Source organism: Haemorhous mexicanus, chromosome 6 (genome assembly GCF_027477595.1).
Source record: "Haemorhous mexicanus isolate bHaeMex1 chromosome 6, bHaeMex1.pri, whole genome shotgun sequence".
Lineage (NCBI taxonomy): Eukaryota > Metazoa > Chordata > Aves > Passeriformes > Fringillidae > Haemorhous > Haemorhous mexicanus.
Genome location: NC_082346.1, coordinates 37,410,215 through 37,427,334, shown reverse-complemented (window position 1 = coordinate 37,427,334; position 17,120 = coordinate 37,410,215). Strand labels below are relative to the sequence as shown.

Sequence of the window (17,120 nt, the reverse complement as noted above, 5' to 3'; positions counted from 1 at the left end):
TCCCTTGTGAACGCTGCCGTACACTCTCTCTCTTTCTCTCTCGTGCACAGACTCTCTCCCTCTCCCTCCCTCTCTGCGTTCCCGCCCCGGTCTCTCTCAAATGCACACACATGCACAAAATTATGTTATGTTACATCACATCACGTTGTTTATCTTGCAACAGGATCTTGCCTGATCTGAACTTGGTGCTTGAATGAATTTGAACTTGGTCAGTGTTTTTCAATTTTTTGGAATATGATGTCATAAGTGTACTTAAATTAGATCATATCAAGAGCAGAGATTAATAAAAGCATAATTAAATGGGGGATAAGGTTTTACTGGTTTTAGCAACATATTAGATGCGTTGTTCTTATAGCAGATTTCTAGTCAGTAATTATATCAATGTTTGGAGAATATAAAAGCTGGGAGTTTGCTCTCCCATTTCATGCAGTCAGTGTGTGAAGTATTGTGTGGCTATTTTGTGCTTTTACCAAGGGACTTCTGCTTTTAGATGTTTTCTGTTTAAATATCAGATTTTTTTGAATCATTCATGTTTTATGGGAGATAGTCCAGCTAATCTTCATGTCAGTGCCCTTCTGAAAACGCTTATTCTGACTCTTAAAGACCTTTCAAAAACATTGAATGGATAAGTAACACAGTAAGCTACAGGAATTTATAATTAATAATCTTATAGCATCATTATTCCTGTAAACTGCGAGGAAGAAGAAAGGTGTAATATATCAAGCTTGGCTCTCCATTATTATTTCCTTTATAGAAATAGAGCTTATCATGTTGATTTGTAACTCTTAAGAATAACAAAATCTAGTAAGGAAAGAAATGTTTTAAAAATCAACACTGGAAATAATGTTGAAGTGAATACTGCCTTTTCAGCTATGGAAAAGAGTAGTGGAGTTAGAAGCAAGAATGGCCTAAGTTATTACCTGTCAGTTGTGCTTGTTCCTTGAAGGGCTTTGTCATACATCAATAAATGCTTTTTTTTTTCTTGATCCTTCTTTTTTTCTTGAAGTGTTCACATTAGCTAATTAGGCACTACATAAATATCTAAGACTTTCAGATTCTGATGTAAAGACTTGCATGAGTAACTTCAGGGGTAATGGGACTGAGGAAACGACTAAATGATGTGTAGAGATTTCAGAGGTGGAATCTTGTGCTGTATAGATTTTTAAAGTAATCACTGATCTTTGTACTAGTTTTAAAAAAAGAGGCCAACCACCAAAAACTCCCAAGTGTTGATTGCCAGCTGTTCAGAGAGATAATTCTCAGTTGGACAGTTGTCTGTTGCCTGGTTACTGAAACAGAATAAAAAAAAGTTAGCTTGTTAGCCAGCAGGTCTGCAGTATTTTGCATTTAAAAGGAAGCTGAAACTGACTATGTAACTTTGTAAGATCTTGAGATTGTTATATATCTAACTTATCCTGTGTAATGTCACTTAGCAGATTCTAATTTGGTAGGCTTAAAGAAATTTTGCGAAGTTAAAATAGAAATTTCGCACTCATTTTTTTCTACCTGTAAGGACTTACTCGTGTTAATGAGTAAATCAACTTTGACATAGTAAATGACTTTGGTTTGCAAGAAAGTGCTGTGCCTTTGTCTTGTATAGGAAGGTTTGTAAGAACTTCTGACAGATTTGGAATGGTTAGTCTAACTTGAATAAATGACACAGGCTAACAACTAACTTTGTTGTTAAAATAAAGAATAGATAGAGGACAGCTGTTATGACAGGGAAATGCTGTATTTCAACTTTTCAACATTTTCATTGTGATTGGTTTTACCTATGTTTCAATATAATTGAAAACTGAAGTATTTTCAGGAGATTAGGAAGCTTATGTAGATGAAGATGCTTCTAGTAACAGTGTTGTTTTTTGACAAATTCAGGATTTCTGTAAAGCAGTTATTCATTTAAAAAAAAAAAAACCAAGACATAAGTTTTCCCCTTTCATCAAGTTTAAAACTTCCATACAATAATTTAACAGTTTTTTCTACATCGATCCAAGTTTTAATGGATTCTTGATAGAGAATAGGTATTAGAGATAATATTTAAAAAAATATAAACAGGGAATGTCTGAATCTCTTGTTTTCCTCTTCTTCCTTGTGCTGTAAACAAAACATGTGCTTGCTTTTTTTAATGGATGCAACCTGTAATAAGCAGTGTCTTTTTCAAATATTCTTTGATCTTGTTCGTTCTTTAGTTAATTTCATTAGCTTAGATATTGTCCTCAGTAGTTGACTAGAGAATTTATTTTGTCAGTGATCCGTAGCTTTTTGGCCAGGGAAGAAAACCTCGGATTTAGTGAATTTGTCAGACTGGCCGCCAGAAATGGAGCATGGAGTGTTTGGGAAGAGGGCTTGTTGCTATCACATTTCTGTCTTTGGACACAGCTCTCACATAAAGTTAAGCAACAACTCTAAAGATTTGCCTGGCAAATATCATTGTTGCATCTTGCAGCAGTGCAGTCAGCTTTCCAGTCCTTCTTTGAATTTATTTTTTTCTTAGCATTTATCAGTAGGCCAGTGGGAATTAGTGACTTGGTGAGGAGTATTGTAGTTGCCAGTTGCCCAGTGCTGGAATGCTGCAGGTAATTGGGCTGGACTGGTGAGAGCTGTGGCCGTGTGCTTCTCACGTTGCACTGCAGCTGCTGTTGATCTTAATTAATCTGACCCTCAGAGGCTGCAGTGTCATGGTATAAAACGCAGTGCATATTAGAAATTGGAGGGCTGCTTTTCTGACTCTTATTGATGGCCATGTTTCTAGGTAGGCCTTTTGGTTTTTCTAATTGCATTTGTTTGACGCTAGCATAAAATTCTTAACATACTTCAATCTAAAACTGTAATATGTTTTTCCTGTTTATCTGATTTATCTCTTGAGTAATGAAGCTGATGCACGTGTTTTTGAAATGTCATGGTTATAATGGATTTAGCAAAAAATATTTCTGCTTATTCTGGCAGCAACTATTGTCTGCAAATGAAAATAGTTATACTGTGTCTGGTATGAATTTCTGGTGTAGTATACTATGTTCTGTTGTGGGAATGCTTAGTGCTTCTTTTATTTAGCCCAGTCTTGTGGTTAGGGACTTCTAGTAGCATGGAAATGTGGAGAGTTGGAATTTGGTGTCGGCAAATGGAATCAATTAGTGTGCTGTGCATGTGCAAGGTTTTTAATTTACTGTTGATGTATGACTGTCTTCATTCTGACTGCATGACATAGATTTAGGAAAATAGGAGGTTCCTTACAATTCACCCTGGTATTCAGGGTCATTTTCCTTCCCCCAGAGGAAATACCAAACTATGCTATAACCTAGAGATCTTGTAAGTGTACCAGTACAGATTTGTGTAGCTCTATTCCATCCCATTTTTGTTTTGATTTTGGGGTTGCTCTGTCCCAACTTGTGATTATTTATGGCATTTTAAAGATCAAATACATTGCTTGTATCTTGAATAAAAATAGAGAAAGGATTTTCAGAATACTCTGCTTTAAATTTTCCCTGTATTTGATAAACATATTACATATTTTAATACATAAAAATCACAAGATCTAAATTACTATCCTCCAAATGATCTTGTTTTGACTTTAGCATATTGATAATGATGGTTGAATCTTACTGGAGTTTACTTAATATTAGGTGTGCTGCTCTTGATAATAGCCAAGCATTGCAATTCCTTTGCAAGAACTGATGTCATTGAAATGTCAGTTTAAGGCAGTCTTTGGAGATACGTCTATGGAAATCAGCTCCCAACTGTACAATGCTAGCATGCTTTTGTAGCCTTTGAGTATGGATTTATCACTCTTTGCTTGAGCTAGTCATTGTTCTTCTTGACTCCTGAATTGCAGTAAATTTGTGTAAGGTTTAAGCATTCTGCATAATTGAAGGACAAAATAAAGTCTCCTTTGTGGAAGGCTGGAGAACCTTTCGTTCTTCTAGGCTGATGAACATGAACCTAGGTTGATGTAGGTGATGTGAGTAACTAGCTATGTGACCAGATAGCTCTTGAAAGAGCAGTGTGTTAGGGACCAGGTTTAAAGTTAAACATTGGTGATATGATTGACCTGGAGTCAGATCCCTTGTAAGTGAGAGATACTCTTGTCAACTTATGTATATGAAAGTGTAACATTATGTAACATTAACTTTTGTTGGATATAAAGAAGTATGAATCTTGGACAAAATTTCATATTTACCTGGTCTTATAGGTTTTGATTTTGAAAAGACTAAACATCTGTTTTTCATCGTTGATCTCTCACTGCATCCTGCAGGGCCTGTCATCTCAGCATTGACAGGATCAGATGAAAAATACAATCGATGTGTTGACATTTTTTTGAGAATCACTCAGGTAAGATTACTTGTTATACAGAACTACAGTGAAATTCATGGCTGCTGCTAATGTTTCACCAGTTGGAGCCTTTGCATTCTCAATCATTAATTAAATTAGATACTGAGGTTCTCTGCATGTTCCCTTGTTTCTATTTTAAAAGCACTTTTTGTGCCTTGCTCAGTGCCATTTAACTCTCTTGTAATTTCCCACATAAAGAGCTTCACACATTTGTACTATTTTTCCCCACTTGATAGAGTGGCACCTGTTTGCTTGAATCAAGAACCATAGTGCACACCTCCAAAGCTCTTGGAAGATTTGTATGTATTTTTTAATTCCTAAGTAGTGACTTTAGTCCTATTTAGATTCTTCACTGGCAATCAGGGGAAAAAAATTCTCTAGAGAACCAGATAATCAGGTGCAGCAGCAATTTATCTTCTTCCCGGTGTGATCTAAATTCTGGCTTTCAAATTGCACATGAAAAATTACAAATATTTAACTGAATATACAATAGTGGAGTTGTTATTTTTATAACATGAGTTATTGGAAATATTTATATTAGGGCATGCACTGGAAAAGTAGGAAATGGCATGTGTCCATTCGGTTGGCTTTGTTGAGTGTCCAGTGTAGTTACAAAATTAAAACTATTATCAGAGTGTATTCCAAAAGAGTTGGGCTATGAAATGTCATGGCTGTGACGGAAGGGGGAGAAAGGACCATTTGGGCCATCTGCCAATGTTGGAGCTCAGTCTAACAGTGGTTTACATTTTGTCCCCATCTGTAATCGGGTGCTAGGGAATGCCAGAGTGCAGGTAGGGTAGTCTATAGCACAAGTAGAAGCAGCAGCAGCAGCAATTCAGGTGCTGCCATGGATACTGTTTTGGCAGCAGTATTGAGCTGGATTTATAGAATATTTATGTTTTATTGTAATCTGGCAGTCTACCAACAATTTTCCTGAGGAATACCAAAAAAAAAAAAAAAATGGGAAATGGGTAGCTTTTTAGTGGAGTTATGACCTGGATTTGAAGAAAACTTCTGTGGAACAAGAGAGGGTTTCCAGCATTCTGTCTGTGCTGATTTTTCAGAGATCTGCAATGAAACGCTGCTACTGGATGCCTTAAAGCTTTATAAAAATGATCTGTTGCCAATGTTAGATGTAGAACATGTATGGGGTTTGTTTTCTGCCTTGCATGTGTGTGCACACTTCGTTCTTTGTATGTCTTCTACTTAACGTTATTAGGTGAACACTTGGCGACTCTTTCAATCTAAAGCAAAATTTGTATTTCCCAAGAATTCCTTATACATATGTGATTTCCTACTTCTGATTCTTTTGCTGTGCACGGCAGCACACTGAAGTCTGCCAGTTTTTTGTTGAGATCAGTCTGCGCCAAATAACATATAATTTACAGCATAGCAAAATACTCAAAGAAAAAAGTAAAAGTAAGTGTTAACTTTACAAGGATTCCTTTTAGGGATATATGTTTGTGGTTTTTTTTTTTTTTTCAATGTTGGTGATGCCAAGTGCTCATCTAGTATTTGCACTACTTTTAACAATAATAAACCACATACTTTATAATTTTATAAGATTTGTACGTTCTGTATGGATACATCTATGACTAGCTGTTCTAGTAAGTGCCAACATGATATATTATGAATGAATTATTAATGAATAATTTTTTTATTTTTGATTTTTTTTTTGCTTTATTGATTCATAGCTAGAAATACGGTTCTTTCCCTGAATAGCTAGAATTTAGAAGGAAAAAATGGTTCCTCTGATTTTAAATCAGAGTGTTAAAAATATTTGAGTGTATATAGAAATATGTGTAATTTCTAGTCTCAGAACTCTAGTCTTGCATGCACTTGATGGTAGAAAATCAATTAAATGGGCAGCTATATTTGTCCCATTAGGTTTCCTGTACCTTTGGAAAACAAACCCCCTTCAATTTATGCAAATGTTTTATACCCTCTAGTCTAGGAGACATAGAATGGATAGTGGTAACAAGGTGTTTGAATTAAGCAAGACATTTATAACTCGTTTATTTTTATTCCAGTTTTTTTTAATGGTGCTTTGTTGATTAGTAACAGCAAGATTGTATTGTTTCTATATTATCTTTTCTAACAGCTCTTTTGTCTGATAGTAATTACTAGTTGAAAAATGGTGAGTTGTGATGTTCAGAAGTAGTTCAGTTCTGTCCTTCACATTTTATTAGCTTAGCACTTCCTGAAATCTTTAGTGCAGACATAAGGACACAAAATCTAGTCATCCATAATTGCAAAATAAGTACCTAGATATTTCCCTTTTCCAACACACATGAATATACTCAGAATAAGAAAAAAGAAGCTTCTCTGCATTTATTCACTTTGTCTATTTTTCAATGGGATCATATGGTGTATAAAGGGCTACCATGCTTTCCATGTTGACTAGTCCAGGAACTTGTGAAGTGTCACCTCATGCAAATTCTTTGTTTTCTTTTGCAAAGAAGTCTCTGCTTGTAAAGTTTCACAGTGTTGTATTGGCTGTCTGAAGATTTCCGTTGTTTATTGTTAAGAATTTTGCTTTTTACTAGGTTGGCTAGTTCTGATTTGGGTGCCTTGTTTCTCCCAGTGCAAAATTTTGGAAGTGATTACAAAAATTTGCTAAGGGCTGCAGTATTTCACAAAAGTATGCATATAGTTATATGGGCTCCTAAGATAACCCAAGGACTTATTTTTTCTGTGAAGTATTGAGGCATAAGAGTTCAGAGTGGGTGGTCTTAATGCTCTTGGTACTTATAAGCATGCATCTTAGTTTGGATGGGTTTTCCCTGTTAAGGATCCTAACAAAGCATATAGGATTTTTGGTGTAAGTTAGTGTAAATTTGTAGGACTGGTTTTGTGTTACAAGGTTTTCATGTTTCAAGCTATGGTTACTTGGGATGTGCAGATAAGCTGATGATAGCCATCTAATATTCAAGTCAAGTGTGCTTAAAACTACAAGTATTCCAGGAACTATATCAAATTTTGTATTTTTAGGATGACCTACTTCAGTAGGTCTAGAAAGAGGTGTGATGTTGCAATACTGATTTAGAGGAAATAGTGCTATTAATAATTATCTGCTGAAATGTGATGCAGTTTACTGGCAAACCAAGGCATACTTTGAAGTGGCTGATGCCAGTTTGAAAAGAAACAAGTGTATTTGTAGATATTCTGGAATTCTCATAGGTAAGTCTCTATGGAGCGGGAAATACCAGTATAGCTCAGAAAATTTGAGAAGATTCTATAACTCCATATTGAATAATTTCTAAAGTTTCACTCTGCTTTAAGATTTTCTTGTGTTAATCCCTTTAGAGTGCAGTAGTTTTCACATAGCATTTTCACAAGCTGGATTCTAAGGGGGTTATAATTTCCCCCATTTCTATCTCCTTTGCTCAGAAGCAAAAGGGTTTCATATCGGATTCCTCCATAGATGTTTCTCTGAGTTAGAAATATAGAAAGTTAGAAATTGTGTTGCCTGGTTCAAAATATGAGACATCCCAATGTTTTCCCTCTTCCACTGGGGAAACTGAGGAATCTTGCTGGATGGGTCATGCAGAAGATAGTTTAAAATGTGTATTTAATCCAGAAAATACTATATGTATGCTGCTTATTTGGGGAAGTCAGTGGTTGTCTGAATAAGTATTTAATTTCAATTTTTAGTCTTTGAGTTATTTTTAAAGCTTCAAGTTTTCCTACTACAAATCTTTTGAATTCTGAATATCAGTAGTAGTTCAGCATGTGTAAATGCTGAAAAATGAGTGGTTTATTTCATAAGCATTTAAACATGAATATTCTTTTACTGCTGCTTTTATACTTGCTCTTCAGAATAGGAATTCTGCCATTAAAACCATCACTGATGGATTCAGAGAAGTAAAATCTCCAGTTTTTAGGCGGGGTGAAGATGTTTGGATGCAATCAAAATCTGATGAATTGTTTCCATTCTTTGTTTTGCTTGAGGTCAAATATTCCTCTAGAGGTGAGCATTTCTCCAGTTTTCCAGGTACAGTTCTTCCATTTTTCCACTTCTGAAATTCTAGTACCTTAACAAAAAGAAATAAAAATTCTTTTTTGTGTCTTAAGCATGATGACTGAAAATTATAATTTCTTTCCTATTTGCTGCTGCCTCCCACAAGAGTAAGTGGAGACACTTGTACAGAGGCAGTAATAATACCAGCAGTTTCTGTATACAAACATTAAATTCAGGTAAGTATTGAATTTATGCAAGGTGGAATACGCATCACTCTCTATATACATATATATATGTGTATATATATATATATACATAGTGTGATTCTACTTTAGGTATATTTTGGTAAAAGGATTCTGTCTTTCGTTTTGTAGCAGAAGGATGTTTTGTTTTGGCTTTTTTTGTGGTCTTTTTTTTTTTTCCCCTGGTGCTCATTTATGGTAGTTAAGATTTACTGCTGCCTTTTCCCCTGAGAAGAGTTGTGTTCTCTCACCATTTTCTAGGCTTGCAAACAATTGTAATTGAACTGTTCTCAGCTGGCTAGAGGTGTTTGAATCTGTATTTGGAGATGTTTTTCTTCCTACATTCAATTCTGTTATAGTCAATGAAATTATGGACAAAGAAATAATGCATGTGTTTTGGTAAGGATAATGTGGGGTGCCTTTTAACTTATAAAGAGATATTCAGATATTTAGCAAAAATAGGTACATTATAAAGATTACCAGTATGAACTTGCCCAATATACATATTTTCCACTTTTGGCATGAGTTTCCTAGTATTTTCTTTTAGTTCATGGTCCCTTTGCAAGGAAAGCTGCACTGTTTTAAAACGTCCTTTTAGAATTTAGTGCAGATATGTAATTCTTTACTAATGACAAAAGCAGAGGAAGTGATAAAAATTTAGTGTATGTAATCAATAATTTTTTTGAATTGTTTTTTTCTTTGCTTAAAAATGACCTGGTTTTCTGATCTTTATGTATGGACTGGCTCTTTAAACTCTTTGTAAATCTGTTCAGTAATTCCATATAGGAAAATACTGTCTCTGTTAATGTATGCCAGTCTTGCTAAAAGATCCATTTCAAAAGAAGTGCTAGATCTAATCCAGATTCAGTTACAAATTCTCTTCAAACTAAACGTTTTCTAAAATCTCCTTCCATTTGTAGATAATTGCTCTTGCTACAACTACTGATTTTTGTCTTTTATTTTGATGTACTTGATTGATTTTAGCTTTGAAAGGTATAAATCAAATTTTATGAAGTATGGAACTGACTGAATTATCAAAAATTATCTAAACAATTAGTGGGAATGATTCTGTAAAGTTTTAATATGAAATGCTAAAAGGCTTAGGAAAGCTTTCTAAAAATAAACTCTAAGGATATATTTGCATTTTGGCTTAAAAATAGTAATCATGTAGTCAAATTGCCCTATTTTTGGTTATTATTACATAAAGTGTTTTGACTCATCTTTTAGAAGGATTATTTGGACTTTTTAATGGGGAAGACTTGAATTATGCGTGGAAGAAATCAAGTGTATTCACCTTCCAACTTTTCATTAAGAAAATTTGAATACTTAAGGTTTTTCCATGGTCTGGGTAGCACGGTTGTTTGCACAGGTCTTTATACCTTTAATAACATTGTCCTTATTTGTTTATTGAAAATAGAAATCTAAAATATGTTGTGGTGTTCACATTCTAATGCCTTTCAAATTATTTCAGAAAAAATTAAAATAATTTTTGCATGTGTTTAAATTTGAGCTTAATAGAAACCTTTTGTAAAGGTAGTTGCAGGTTCAAGGACTTTATGCTGATTTCAAACTGGAAAAGATTGGGGAGGTGCATTTAATTAAATTCTTATATATATAATTACTCTTGTGTTTGTGATGTAATCTCTATTTTTTAGAGTAAGACAGTATGTTCAAAGATATCCTGATATTACTGCTTTCTGTTGAAATTATCAAATACACCACCTACAGTTTGTGAGAACTAAGGGAGACTGTGGAAAAGGCATTTGATGACTGAGTGGCATACCTTTATTTTTTACTCTTGGACAAGAAACAGAAATATTTGGAATGACTGCTGCACAGTTGTTTGTCTATTAAGGTGCTAGCTGTTAGCACATTTTGATTTTTCTTGTCTAAAAATACGTGGTCCTCTTTGAGATGGAAAAGAAGAGATTAAGATTATATAATGTTTTATGGTAATTATGTGTGAGCTCTTTGCTTATTTGCACAAAGAAACATTTAAAAAAATAAAAATCCCTCCGAACAGCTGAAGTGACATGAAGCACCAGCTGGGGAATCTGAAATCAAATATTTTAGGGCATGATTTGTACTAAACTGCAATTAGAATATATGATTCTGCACTAGCAATTGTTCAGAGTGAGGTCAAATTGCACATGAAGGAGCACAAGTGATGTCTGTCTTGACTGCAACTGATGTCTGTACACGTGCTATTTCACAGTATTTTTTATTCACATGCAAAGCTGGGAGAATGACTAACTTGATTGTTTTGTTTGTTTATTGTCAGTTAAGACAGTGTGTCAATAGGTGAATTAAAGAGTTGAAAAGAAAAAAATTGAAAATACCCTTTTAGATAAACATGTTCTTAAAAATTAAAAATTAATTTTTCACCCAAATATTTTAATAGGAAAGTTAAGAGCAATTCTGAAACATCAGAGACTCTTTCCAATGTATTTTTTTCTCTTTAATTTTTTTTTTTTAACTTGTGCTTGTTAAAATTGCAATATTGACCTACTGGTATTACAAAAAGATAGCATTTTCTATTTTCAGAAAAAAATGCATTTTGACACATTGTTTAAAAACTAGAACAGCTCTGCATATGAAAACACAAACTGTGATAATTAGATAGTATGCCATATGTGGTAGTTTAAGTTGGCATATATCTCAAATGGCATGTTTAATGTACTGTATTACTGGAATTAGGAATTTTACAGCTGAGAGCTGTTAATTCTGTTATGCTCATTCCCTCTGATGAACCTGCAGGTAATGATAGCAGACATTTTTCTTTGCAAAAGCCTGTTTCTGATAAATTAAAATGCTGGTTTTTTTATGGAATCTTTGACTAGTGTATGTTTCTCATAATATTTTATGTGTTTCTAACTACTTCAGAATTCTAAGATTTTCTTAAAATAAAGATACAGTTGGTATGGATGGATGGTCACATTTTTTGCTTATGAAATATATGGGGTCAGGAAAGAAGGAAAGTCTGTTGTTTCCATATAGCTTTTTTTATTTTTTAATCCATGTAGAACTTAGTCCACTTGTATTTAGGGTAAAAAGTATTGTTAATCCTAAGTGCTTGAGAATTATTAACAGTGGTTAAAATGCACATACCTGTGGATTCCACAGTGGAGCTGAATAGAACTCACTGGTCATGAAAAGTCAGGGGAGGAAAGCAACACTAGAGTATGACTGGATATGCCTGAGGTGGAGTTAAATTTTCTTTTCATAGCAGCTTGTATAGTGCCAGGTTTCGTAGTTGTGACCAAAAAGTGTTGACAATACACTCATGTTTTAGCTCTTGCTGGACGGTGTTTGCACAGTGGCAGGGCCTGCTGTTTGTGACTCTGCCCACCTCCCCAGTGCCAAGACTGGGTGTGCAAAAAGAAGTTGCCAGGTGGATAACCTGAGGTGTCTCAAGCTACTCCATGCTATATGAGGTCCTCGCAAAAGAAGAGAAAATGAACTGGCGTGGAGCGTTCAGCTAGCATTTTGCTCAGAGAGAGGCAGGGAAATGGTCTGCCTAGGGACCCTGGTGGTTGCCTTTGCATCACCTGTTTGAGTCACAGAATCATAAAGCTTGAAAATCACTTAAATCCAACTGTTGTCCCACTAGCAGTACCACCATGTTCACCATCAAGCCATGTCCTAAAGTGCCTTGCCCACATTTTACAAATGCTTTGAGGTTGGGTGACTCCACCACTCCTCTGGGCAGTCCATTCCAATGCTTTACACCCTTTCTGTGAAGATTTTTTTCCCAATATCTAATCAAAACCTTCCTGGGTGCAGCTTGAGGCCACTTCCTCTTCTCCTGTCACTAGATGCCTGGGAGAAGAGCCCAATTCCCACCTGGCTACAACCTGCTTTCAGGCACTTACAGAGAGCTGTAAGGTCTCCCCTGAGCTGCTTTTTCGCTAGGCTAAATAGCCAAGATCCCTCGGCTGTTCTTGATAAGACTTTGCTCCAGACCCTTGCCCAGCTCTGTTGCCCTGCTCTGGACACCCTCCAGCTGCTCAGTGCCTTTCATGTGGTGAGGGGCTCAAAACTGAACACAGGGTTTGAGGCGCAGCCTCACCAAGTGCTGAGTACAGGGAAATGATCACTTCCCTGCTCCTGCTGATGCAAGCCAGGATGTCATGGGTCTTCTTGGTCACCTGGGCATGCACAGGCTCATTTTCACCTGACCACCAACCCAAGTCCTTTTCTGCCTTTTTTGTGGGCTTTTTATTTTCTTCCTATTTTAATTTGCTTTCTCTAATATTTTTTATCTTGACCCATGATTTTTCCTGGTTTGCTCTTAATATTTTTATTCCCCATTCTGCTGGGGAAGGGGAGTGGGTGAGCAGCATTATGGATTTATCTGCTGGACAGGATAAAGGCCACCACAAGGATTATTAATATTTTTGTGTAGTGCAAATATTTTGGCCTTTCTAAAAATGTAAAAGAAGGTTGAGAAGGCACACGCAGAACTTCACTCAATTTCATCTTTACGTACTGGCAAACATTACTAAGCGTTGCAAATTTAATTCAATTTACTGCTTTTGGGGCTGATTAGGTCCTCATCTGTTTTCCCCTACAGACATTGTTGGTGTGGTCCTAGGCTGGGTATACAAAAGGAGCATGGTATAGAAAGCAGCAGTGAGAGATCTTTTGGAAAGGAAATTCAGGTGAAACATTAGAAAATAGGTGTGGAATAGACTTTGTAGTTTAGGGACTCCATTTCTCTGTTGTTCTTCCAGGCAAATCCATAAAATCTCGTAATTGTTACCCTTTTTAATGCTTTCCACCTACCCCAAAACTGAGGTGATGCTGCCAGTTCCAGCCTCCTCCACAAGAGAAACAGAGTGGAAAATGTCTAAAACCTCTTTACTCACTGAAGAGATGTCCTAAATAAAAAAGGGTTAGGGTGACAGAGGAAAATGTGCCCTATAAGCTTAGTGCCTGTTTGTATGAGACTATTCCAACAAGCTAGTAGGAAGGTGGGACTTTGATAGCAAAGCAAAGGGGACATTTCTTTTTCCTTTATGAGAAAATGAAATTTAGTTAATGATAAGAAATGCTATCCTTTTTGACAGAACTATTAACAGAACCCAATACTCTGCAGTCATACTTTTGGGTCATTAAGTCCAATTCCAGCTTATTGCAGGTAGCTATCATTCATAACCTCACTCTGTGAAAGACCTTTTAGAGACAGATAGGAACTTCAAAAATTACAGAGCTTGATTAGCACTGGGATTTGCTGCTCACTCAGCCTTTTTTCATGAAACGTGTGGTTCCTTTCACAAAAAAAAATAGTATTAAGGTAACTTTTTAGCTTTGAGAAGTTCTGATTTAAAAGTCAAGTGACTTTGAGTGGGGAGTCACATGAATATCTGATCAAGTTCATAAATTAATGATGTGTGAGTTGAACGTCAGTTTGATTGGTAATGAAAACTGTGTTGAAATTAAGCATGGCACTCTAGACTGTTCACCATTACCTTTAAACCAATCATACTTTCTACTAATTTGCCTGATATTGCAGTTATATTTTTATTCGTGTTCTGTGTGCTCCCCAGCTGTTTTAAAACTGGTTTCCCTCTGTGTTTGTGGCTTTCTGATTGTAATAAATATTTGTCTGTGGAAAAGGTGATCAATTGTCTCCAGCACGCTCCCACCCTCAGCCTAAACTGGAACAGTGAAACTTAAGTAGTTGAAGTGCTTCAGATGTTCAATTTCCTGTTAACCTGGTGAAAAGGCTGTGGAAATGGTTTTTAATCTTGTAGTTAAATCCTACCAGAGTTGTGTATGAGAAGATACTGAGGAGAGGACTGCTTACTAGACCACATGTTTAAGAGTTTTGCCTCCTTCAGGCCTTTACTGTCATAACTGTAGCTAATCTACGGGCTCTGGGTGATTCTGCTATGGTCCTACTGTTGCCACTGCCTTGGCAACATAGAGTGCGAGGGGAGATGTGTTTTGATTTATTTCACTGCCTTTGCAAAGGCAGGCAAGAAATCAAAGCTGTGGCTTTTCAACTCTAAAAATTTGGTCCCATTTAATAAGACTTTCATGGGATGAAATAGCTCTTTCTCTAGCTCAGTCTCTGCAAGTATCAAAGTAAAGCTTTGAGCAGTATCCATAGTAATAGTTATAGAAAAGGGACTGAACTTTTTATTATGGATGGGTGTTGCATGCCTGTGCAAATGTAAAAATCAGGTCATTTGAGAGATATATGAGCCCACGTATATGCAGTGTGGTGTTATGTTGGGCACAGCTTACCTTTTTGTTCTTGAGTTCTGGTATGACTTTCTTCTCATTTCCATATCTTTGGTTTTTCTTTCTAGCTCACAATGGTTGTAATTTTGGTGTAATTTTGGTTCACTCTGAAGTGCACAGAGTTTGCCTGAATGATTATGGTTTCTTGAAAAGGGACAAGAAAATGGAACTGTAAAGAGAAAGCACTTTCAATTGGTTCCTTCAAGCGATGATCAGCTGTTTGAACTCTAAACTCCTTGGCTTAAGATTTGTGAAAAGTTACCAACTTCTAAATTGGAATCTCAGGAAATCAACACCAGGATATTTTGTGGAAGGACAAATGGACTCTAGGGAGGTTCATTAAAGCTGAGGATCAGGGAAAGGTTTAGCTTTTTGACTGGCTTAGTATTTTAGATATAATAATTATTTAACTTTTCTAAATAAAAGACATTTTTGTTCTAAGTAATTTTTGTTAACAGTACTTTTTTGTAGAGGTTGATAATTTTTTTTCTTAAACTTTTATTTGATCAGCTGAAACTGAGTGACTATAGTTGTACTTTATAGTAATCTAAATTTCTGTGCTTAGCTGAATAAGAGAAACAAAAGTCATCTTGAAATAGAAACAACCACTGATTTGGTAGTACAGCAATTTGGTAATAAAATTTACATTAAATTTTCTTCAGATTATGTTGCATGCGCAGTTCTCCTTTATTTGTAACTAAGGGATTATTAAATATAGATACTTTTATGTATAACAGAAAGTTTGGGTGTTCTAAGTTCTTACAGAGTTTTGTCGTAAGTGATGCTAATACCATGTTTACAGCTGAAAGTATTTTACAGTTTAAGGTTTCCTTACAATATGTGCAGTGGGAGATTGAGTATATTTTAGATTTTGTGAGGACAACCTGATTTCTGCCCGCTTCTTGAAGATGGTTATTGTGTCTTGTCTGATTTTGTAGGAACCCATAAGATTCCCATAATCTATCCCAGATAGAAATGCAGAACAAAAATCTGTTTATACAGTCTGTTTACCCCAGTCATTGTTTAGGACACAAAAACAGTTTTAGAAATAACTTCATGTAGGAATGTGATACGTTTTATGTGCATACCACATCTGAGTTCTTATGTGACACAACATGAAAATTAATAAATATGAAATAGCATCATTACATGCATTATAGTGCGTTTTTCTAAATTAAAGTTTACAGAATGAGTTTGATAAGTTTAGTCATGAAAACATATGTCTCAGATGGAATCAGAAGTTAGGGGAGTGGTTTTGTGTTTTTTTGAACAACCTATAAAATTAATAAAACCTTTCCAGTTACTCTCTATATATGTTTAGCACATATGTTTTTAACAGTTATGTTAATTTTTAGTTTTTAATTAGCAATCAGGATGAGTAAATACTGAAAGGGTGTAGTTGCTTTGTGACTGTCATTTAATCTTGCCTGAATTGAAAAGCTTTTTTAATGATAGGTATGATGGATGGCACTTTAAAATATGGAGAACTAAAGCTCTTTACTCCATTTAAAAGAAACAATTTTTTTCATTGATGATTGATGTGGAGGAGATCTACCTTTGAATATTGTAACTGTATTGTTTTTCTAGAAATGTTATCAATCTAACACACTCTATTTATCCTTTGTTTTACCTCCTTTTCTTCATCATTCAAACACCAGCATTTCACTTCCTAGAATAAAGCTGTTACTCAAAGTGGAGAGCTTCACCTCACTTGGTGGGCATCTTGTACTCCAGTTTTCTTTCTTCTGCTTGTGTGTACTTGTTCAGTGGTCTGTGAACTTTATTTTTCATGCAAGTGCTGTACTGGATTGATTTCTAAAAAGTAATCTTATCTTGAATTGTGTCCTGCAAGGAGCTACAGTACTTTTAGTAAGAGAAGTATCTGTATTCTAACAATCTACAGAAGTGGAGAAGAAGTATCTACATTTTTATGTTTTCCTCTTCCCTTCTCCCTTATCTCCTGCAAGTTCTCAAGGACTTTCCACCTTGTAAAAACTAATTCAATTACAAATGAAGAGTGGTTCTGAATTTGAAATTCTAAAGCATCTGTTTCAGAAAAAAAACCCACTTTCTTAATTTAAGTATGTATTTTGTGTAGTTGGTCATGAAGCACTCTTTACTTATGAGCAGGGAGAAGGTTGCATAAAAAGAGGAAAAACTCATGTCATTTAGGTCAGAATGTGAAGAACTTCAGTTAACTTAGGCCCTGAATATTCAAATAAGCAAGGAATTATGCATTGCAAATATGTTTCTTGGGGTATCTGTAAGGTCATCTAAGATAAAAAAAGAAGAGAAGTTTGCAGATTTGGTGGAATAATTTTATTATTTTATTCTAAAAATGG

General features: G+C 35.4%; 1 protein-coding gene across 5 annotated transcripts in view; it reads left to right on the top strand.

Annotated features, from left to right (window-relative positions):
- NOVA1 (NOVA alternative splicing regulator 1) overlaps positions 1–17,120 on the top strand; it is a 145,009-nt gene that overhangs the window by 6,015 nt on the left and 121,874 nt on the right. Inside the window, exons 1-2 of one of the 5 annotated variants that reach the window (XM_059849838.1) lie at positions 2,624–2,752; positions 4,250–4,326. The exons of 3 other annotated variants lie outside the window; for them this stretch is intronic. The gene's annotated coding sequence lies outside the window, so the exon portion shown is untranslated. Of the gene's footprint in view, positions 1–2,623; positions 2,753–4,249; positions 4,327–17,120 lie in introns of those variants that run through there. One more of the 5 variants, XM_059849839.1, reaches the window with a different exon arrangement.